This window comes from Nipponia nippon, unplaced genomic scaffold (assembly GCF_047370975.1).
Source record: "Nipponia nippon isolate SJK-2023a ecotype South Korea unplaced genomic scaffold, ASM4737097v1 scaffold_17, whole genome shotgun sequence".
In the NCBI taxonomy this organism is placed as follows: domain Eukaryota; kingdom Metazoa; phylum Chordata; class Aves; order Pelecaniformes; family Threskiornithidae; genus Nipponia; species Nipponia nippon.
In genome coordinates, this window is record NW_028262333.1 from 5,042,731 (window position 1) to 5,049,981 (window position 7,251).

Below are 7,251 nucleotides of genomic sequence, written 5' to 3' on the forward strand. Positions count from 1 at the left end.
TTCCAGACCTTCCTGCCCTGCTGATGAGACATGTGTCCCCTTCCTGGGACAGCAGCAAGTGACCGAGCCAGTGGCTGTGGGGATGGCACCGAAAAGGCACCTCCGTTCCCAGGCAGAGCCGGCGTGGAGCCCCACAGCCTCCGCCTCAGCCCATGCCGGCTAATGCAACCCTTGCTCCGGCCGCTGCGATCACGTCTCTGCTCTCCGCTCTGCAATCAAATTAATGAGGAGCAGCAGCGCAGGCAGATCGGGAGCGAGCGGCGAGGGGGCGGCGGGGGAAGGCGGGCGGGGGGGATGCTCTTGGTGACTCACTGCCCCGCTCCCGTTTTTTGTTTTGGAGGTGAACGCTGTAAAGCAGCTCCCTCCTCTCCCCCCAAGCCAAAAAAAGCCGTGACAGCTTGATTTAGGGCTGGATAATGAGGCAATTGTGAGGAGGATGGGTACAGCGGGAGCCTGCGCTTGCCAAATCGTTCAGCTTAATTGATCAAATATTTTTATGCATCGTTTATTCCTTTAAGGCGACCGTAAGCCTCTTCTCCTGCTGCACTGAAATGAAAAGAGCAATGCTGGAAATCACCCAGGCTGAGCCCCAGTGCGACAGAGAGGGGCGGGTGGCTGCTGGGGACCTCCTTGGCTACCGAGGGCTTGCCTGGCTGCCCGCGCTGCCTGCGCCAAGTGGAGGGTGGGCGAGTGGATCCAGCCTCTCCAGGGCTCCCCAAGGCACGCAGCAGGCAGGAGCACAACTGCAGGCAGCATCCAGCCGGCAGGGCTTGTCTTGAAGGCCTGGCTGGAGCACGGGTGCAGCCGTGTGTGCCACCCAGGCTGTGACTGCCCTTCCCTGGGGCCGGCTGTGTCCCTGAGTGCCAGGGCAGCGTGCCACACGAGGGCTGTCCCCACCATTCACGGTGTGAAGGGAAACACCCAGCCAGCCAAGCCGGACACAAGAAATTGCTAGGAAATATTTCCCCCATGCAATTATGTCACTGTAATCACTAAATCCCTCAGTCAGAGCTGGATCTGTTAATCTACAGAGAAAGAAGGACAAACCAAATCCTTTCCTCGCTGGCTTTTATCTCCCGCCCTCCTGCTGCAGGCTGCCAGTGGCAGGGAATCTCTCCCTCCGGGGCGGTGGCCCGGGTGCAGGCAGGACAGGGGGGCACATGGCTCTTGCTCCAGCCTCCTCCCTCGGCCATCGCTGCTCCCAGGTGCCGGCTTCAGCCCCCTGAGCCTCCCATGCCCCCTACGACCCCTTCTTGCCCAGGTTCAGGTTGGCCGGCACGGTGCTGGGAGTCCCCTTGCCCACCCAGGCCACTGGTGAATGGGCTGTCGGACTTCGGGCGGGTTGTGGCGAGGGGCTGCGGGTCATCGGTGGAGGAAGGGCCATTGCTCAGGGCAGGCAGGAGCAGCCCCATCCCTCCTGCCTGCAGCGTAGTCCCTGGGCTGCAGCTCGGTGCCTGCGAGCGCCCGGCTGCTTTCTCCATGCTCAAAACAAGAGCTGCCTCTAGCGGTACCAGAGACGCCTCGGGGCCTGTGTGGGGCTCCAGGCAAGGAGCTCCTTCCCAGCCCTGCCCCCGGGCCCGCTGGCTGGCTGTGATGTGCCCCCACCACCCAACAACTGGCTGGGCCTGCACAAACGGGACCCCATGGTTTCCCATCCCATCCACCACCAGCATCCCCCATCTCCGGCCACATCGCCCTGGTCCCTGGCGTGGTACTGCCCCTCCTGCCAGTGTCACTGCCAGTCCAAATCTGGGCTCTGAGCTCACCTGTGTGTTCTTGCTGTTTGGATTCAGCTTGGCACGTAAAAACCTTGACCCAGGCCCCCTTTCAGCTAAACAAACTGAAAGCCTTGGGCTGCCGAGACGAGAGCAGCAGCAAAGATACGCCCTCCACTTTGCTGCGTCTCTTCAAGGACAGTTTGATGGGAAGCAAAGCGTGGGTGCTCACAGGCAAGGAGAGATCAGCAGGGATAGCTGGCAAATGATAAGACATGTGGACCAGATGTGTGCTTCTGTCCAGGGGTGGCTTCACTGGTGCACAGAGAAATGTCGGGGACAGAAGAGAATTGGCCTGTCCCCTTGGCCCCATGCATGGTACATCCTCAGGATCATGCTCAGCCCTCAGCACTGCCCCCCTCACACCCTAACTGTGTCCTGTCCTGCCTCTAAGGTCACCTTCCCAGGCCAGGGGATGCTGGAACATGCTCTGGCTGAGAGCTGGGAGATGGGGCAGCTGATGGGTACAACATATCCCAAGATGCTATTTTGGACTCTCCCAACCACCAAATTCTGTTTTCTCTTATTCAACGCCCCTCTATGACAAACCTTCACCAACTGTCCTCTTACTTCTCCTAGTGAACTAGCAGACAGAAAACCTCATGATCCTCTTGGAGCTTCCCCCTAGCTGGCCCAGGCCAGGTGATCTCCACCAGCACCCATGGGAAGCAGAGGTCTCTTCTCTCCCAGATGCAGCTGGTCCTCTGCACTTCCCCTTTGTTCAGAGCAAGTCGAGTGGCATAAGATTTCCTTGATCACACACCCAGGGTTGCTCCTCTATGCCCCTGTGCTCCAGGGATGAGCAACTAGACCGTGAAGCTTCAGAAGAAGGCTGGAAATCCTGGAGACTTCTGAAATGAAATGCAGGGAAGAAGGCAATCAGCTGGAGGTGAACTGATAGCCGGGGCTGAGACTCCCAGCCCAAACTTTTGGGGAAAAGGCGGCTAGCCTGTGCTCCTTGCTGCCAGTCGAGGAGGACGCTGTGGTTGAGGCATGTCAGGAAGAATTGCCGTTCTTTATGACCACTAATGGTATTTGCAGCTCTGCATTTAAAGATGGTGATAAAGGTAATCAAACTGTCAGGAACAAAGACAGATGGGGAGCTCGCTGGAGCCAGTGAGGGATTCCCTGCTTTCAGTTAACAGCTGTGATTTATATTTCATTCGCACCTATGGACTCGGAGCAAGGAGCAGGGCAGCAGTGCTTTACAAAAACACTGTAGGGAGGAGTACAACAGACACTGAATTTATCTGCACTTGAGCTTCTAGACCTGTTTATGCCTTCCGTAGACATGACTATGAAATATTGCTGAGGTTATAAACTTTTCCCAGAAAATATTTTGATGAGCAGAATTCCCTGATGCGATAACAACCAGTAGCTTAACTTCCTGCAGCCGGATGCATCCCAGCAGCCAGCGACCCCCCCTTCCCTTCCTTCTCCTCCCACGCAAGGTTTTGACGAGGTCCTGACAGCAGGCACTGCGGTCCTTATCATCTATCCGAGCTACGAAGTACACGGTTCTTTCAGAAGTACAGGCTGAAACAGCAGCGGCGGGGATGAAGGAAGGGGAGAGAGGTGCAAGGACTCCCCAGCCGCGTAGGCATTGACCTTGACCTGCCAGCAAGGTCCATAGCTCAGATCTCTGATGGCTGTGGATCCCTAGCTGTACATCGGAGACCTCTCTTGCTGTTCTCTGAACTCTCCCTTTGTCGTGATTCTGGTATCCCTCCTTTCTTCTGTCTTCAGATGTTGTTTCTTTTCTCATCTTACCTTTGCATAGTGTCACGGCGACAGCAGGGACAGCCGGCAGCCTTGTTTCCTTTGTAACACAAAGTCGTTCAGCACGGTGCTGTGTCTGTGTTGATACCGTATCCATGCAACCTGTGTTTCAAGGACCATGTTTGCTTTATTTCTGTGGATTAAAAAGAAAAAAAGAGTAAGAAAACAGCCTTACTAAGAAGAGTTCTAGCAGCTAATTAGTTTCAATATTGAAAGGGCCACTGCCCAGCAGCTAAAAATCATCATGTTCGAATGGTGAATTAAGTCAGCCAAGCAATAAATCTGAGCAACAAAACAGTCCCTTTAGCTCAGAGGAGTTCTCTTTCCTCAAAACACTGATAAATGGCTTTTTCCAAGAGCCCACGAGGTCATCAAATTAATAAAGCATTTCAAGTAATGTATGGAAGTGAAGTGACACCCTGCTGCAAGAGATTTGCTGTTAAAGCCAACTCTCTATAACAGAGTGTGATGCATATAGGATTTCCAAAGCAAACCCATCCTCTAATTTAGGACAGTTGTCCAAACTCCTTCATGTCTGTTCTGGTCCATTGTCTTCCTCCTTAGTCATTATGTAGGAGAGTTAAGTTTCAGAAATACTGACAAAAGAAAAAAAAGAAAGGAAAATGAAAACTTGGGATTGTCCCATTGACCAGGCAAGATACTCAGAATATTTACCATGAAGGAAAGTGAAGAGAAGGCACCAAGGAGGGAAAGTGAGTGAAATGCTGAAAAGCTCTTGAGATAATGGTGGGACATGCTTGGGTTCTTTGCAGCAGCTGCTTTCCATCCCCTACCACATATATATATGAAGCTATCGCAAGAATGTTGCACCCAAAATACTGGATTTACTCATTTGACAGGAATAGGGGCAGGGACTGTTGGCTGCCAGCACTAATGTCAGGGACATTTGCATGACCCAGCACTGTTAGACAGCAGGAAGGTCCAAAGCCCAAGAAGCAACACTCAGACGTCCAGGCATTAAACAAACAAAAGGAGCGCGACTTTCAATTAAATTCTGCAGGCTTGGCCTGAACACGGATTGACCTCCCCAGACCCAGCAGGCACATAAAGCCGAGTACGGCCCTGCCTTATGGCAGCGCCTGATTCCTTTCCTGCGTGTTTGGGGTGGCCCCGATCTGTGCTGCAGGTCTAGCAGGAGTAGGCACGGAAAGGACGTGACGGGTGATGAATTTAGAGATGCTTGGGGGCAGATATTAGGGAAACCTTTCCAGTAGTCAGGATAATTTAGCAGGGTAACAGATTGCCTGGGAGATGTGACATCTCTGCCAGCGGCTGTTTCTAAGACGGGGTGGACATCTGCGGCTGCGAGCATGTTCTGGGTGGCCTCGCAGACTCCCTTCGAACCCAGGGCTGTTCTCAGTGCCCTGATCTTTATTTAGAGGAAGAGAAAGTAGCACAGGACACAATTTTCACTTTCACGTCTTGCAGATGGCCCATATCAGGCCTCGTAGCAGGGGCAGCAAGAAGGAAAGGCAAGGGGAACTCCGGTTAGCTACCTCCAACTACTTCACTGGAAGTTTGTGTGATGGCAGCCTCTCCCTTAAACTTAAGGCTGAATATATCCGCTGACTTTCCACTGAAACAGCTTTCTGCAAGCTTGTATTACACTTGGGACGATTTCATATGAAATATATATTTAATAATATGGTAGCACCAAGAGGTGCTGAATAGGACAAACATAAAAAACCCAGAGCTAGCAATAGCCTCTGCAATATCGTATCCACAGGGTACCCTTCTTCATGAAATCCTAGCCCAGGTTTTCTTTGCCGTTGATTTACTTCAAGTATAAACCTCTTGAGACAGTCTTCAGTACGTTTATCCACCCCAGCACTCTGCCCTCCGAGTGCTATCGCAACACAGCGCTCGTAATTCTAGCGGTGCCGCCTTCGGCACACGTCTGTGCTGCGGACAGCTGATCTCCGAGGGGACGCCTCCATCGCTCTCCCAGCGTCTGACAACGGCTGACATACACAGGAACCCGGCAGCACACACACCACGACGACTTCAGCCTCTTTGCGGACTCATTGACATGCAGCAGAAACCCCAGGTACCATATGGAGCGGGGAGGCAGATGGATGGACATATGTATAATCTGTGTGCCTCTCTGCTGATGTAAACGTCCCGGCGCAGGCATTAACACTCAAGTATATGGTTTGCATTTGGGGCGCGAGAGGATTTTTCTCCCATAAAATAAATAAAATACGTTCTGAGCATCTTGGGATGAAGCCATTCTAATCCTTTTATTCTTTCCAAAGGAAAACGATTCCATATTCAGGGCACTGTGCAAACAATTAATTAGCCTAATGAAAATGAAAGGCCTAATTGCTCGGTATTATTACCATCATTGGCAGCCAGGCGTGACCAAAGAACAGGCACTGTCTTACCCGGGATAAAGCGCAACTTTCCAGCTTTTTGGGCTTTTTGGATATTTGAACATCTAGCAAAACAATTTTTTTTTTTCTGCAGTGATGGTGTAATTCTCCCTTCCACATGCAAAAAAGCTGGCAGTATTTGGAGGCATCTGAATGAGCTGCTATACAATAAAAAAAATGAAGAGGAGAGAGACCCAGCTGGTGTGAAATGACCTGGCTGAATGGAAGTCGATAATGCTGTAACTTGCCTGAGTTGAACGACATGGTGGTGTCTCCACTGCGTGTCTGCGGCAGGAGACTTGACTCACGAGACAGGAGTGCTGCAACATTAAGAAAAATTGTATTTTTTAAGGAGCACACCTAAAATTGAAGTACAGTCATCCTTAATGCAGCTCCCTTTTCAATGAGCTGTTGTTATCCAAATGCAAAAGTGCTTTAAATTCATGGAGATGAATTTGTTCGCTGTGGATAGAATCCTGAAGAGTCAGGTTACAGGAGCTTTAAGAAACTGAACTGTTATCATTCATGCGTATCTCGTAACATGGAGATAGAAAGCAGATGCTGACTGAACGTTGACCTAGCCTGAGGAGTATGGGTCCAATAATTCTTCCTTTAAGCAGCTGATTCTCATGGGAAAATCCCCGAGATTCAGCTTTAATTCTATTACCTGCCTTGTGGAGAGACTGGCAACCGGAGACTATTCTTTAAAAACAACGTGGGTGAAGTTTGCTCTCATTCACACTTGCACAGCCCCACTGACTATATCAGAGGGTTTCTCAGCAAGCTGGATTGTTGGTGTTTGGGGCGGGGGGCATTGCAGTTTAAACTTAATTAGGGGCACTTTTACTCTGTGCTCCTGACTGGCACCCAGAGCTGCACGACGTGCCCATACAAAGACATCCGTTATCATGCAATACCAGATGCTCATATGGGAAATACGGCTTCCCAGTGTAACCAGTAGTGATAGGTAAGCACCTTGCTTAGGGGCTTGGGATCATCCCCTGGCAGAGGACAAACAATAATAATAATAAAAGTAAAAATTAATAAAATTAATACTCTGAATTGATTGCGAAGGGATCAGGAACCCAAGCCTGGCCACCAAAATGAGGTGGGATGGCCCCCTCCTTCCCACTCGCGGTATGCTTAGCACAGCACTCCAGGGGATGTTTTTCCTTCCCCATGTAATTTAATAAACTGCTGGCTAGCAAAGAGCAAGGGTAAAGGCAGACCTACATCTCCTCCAGCTCGAGGGATGCAGACTGAGAGCAGCCCACATCCTTCCCTTGGCGCAGGAGAGGAAATCT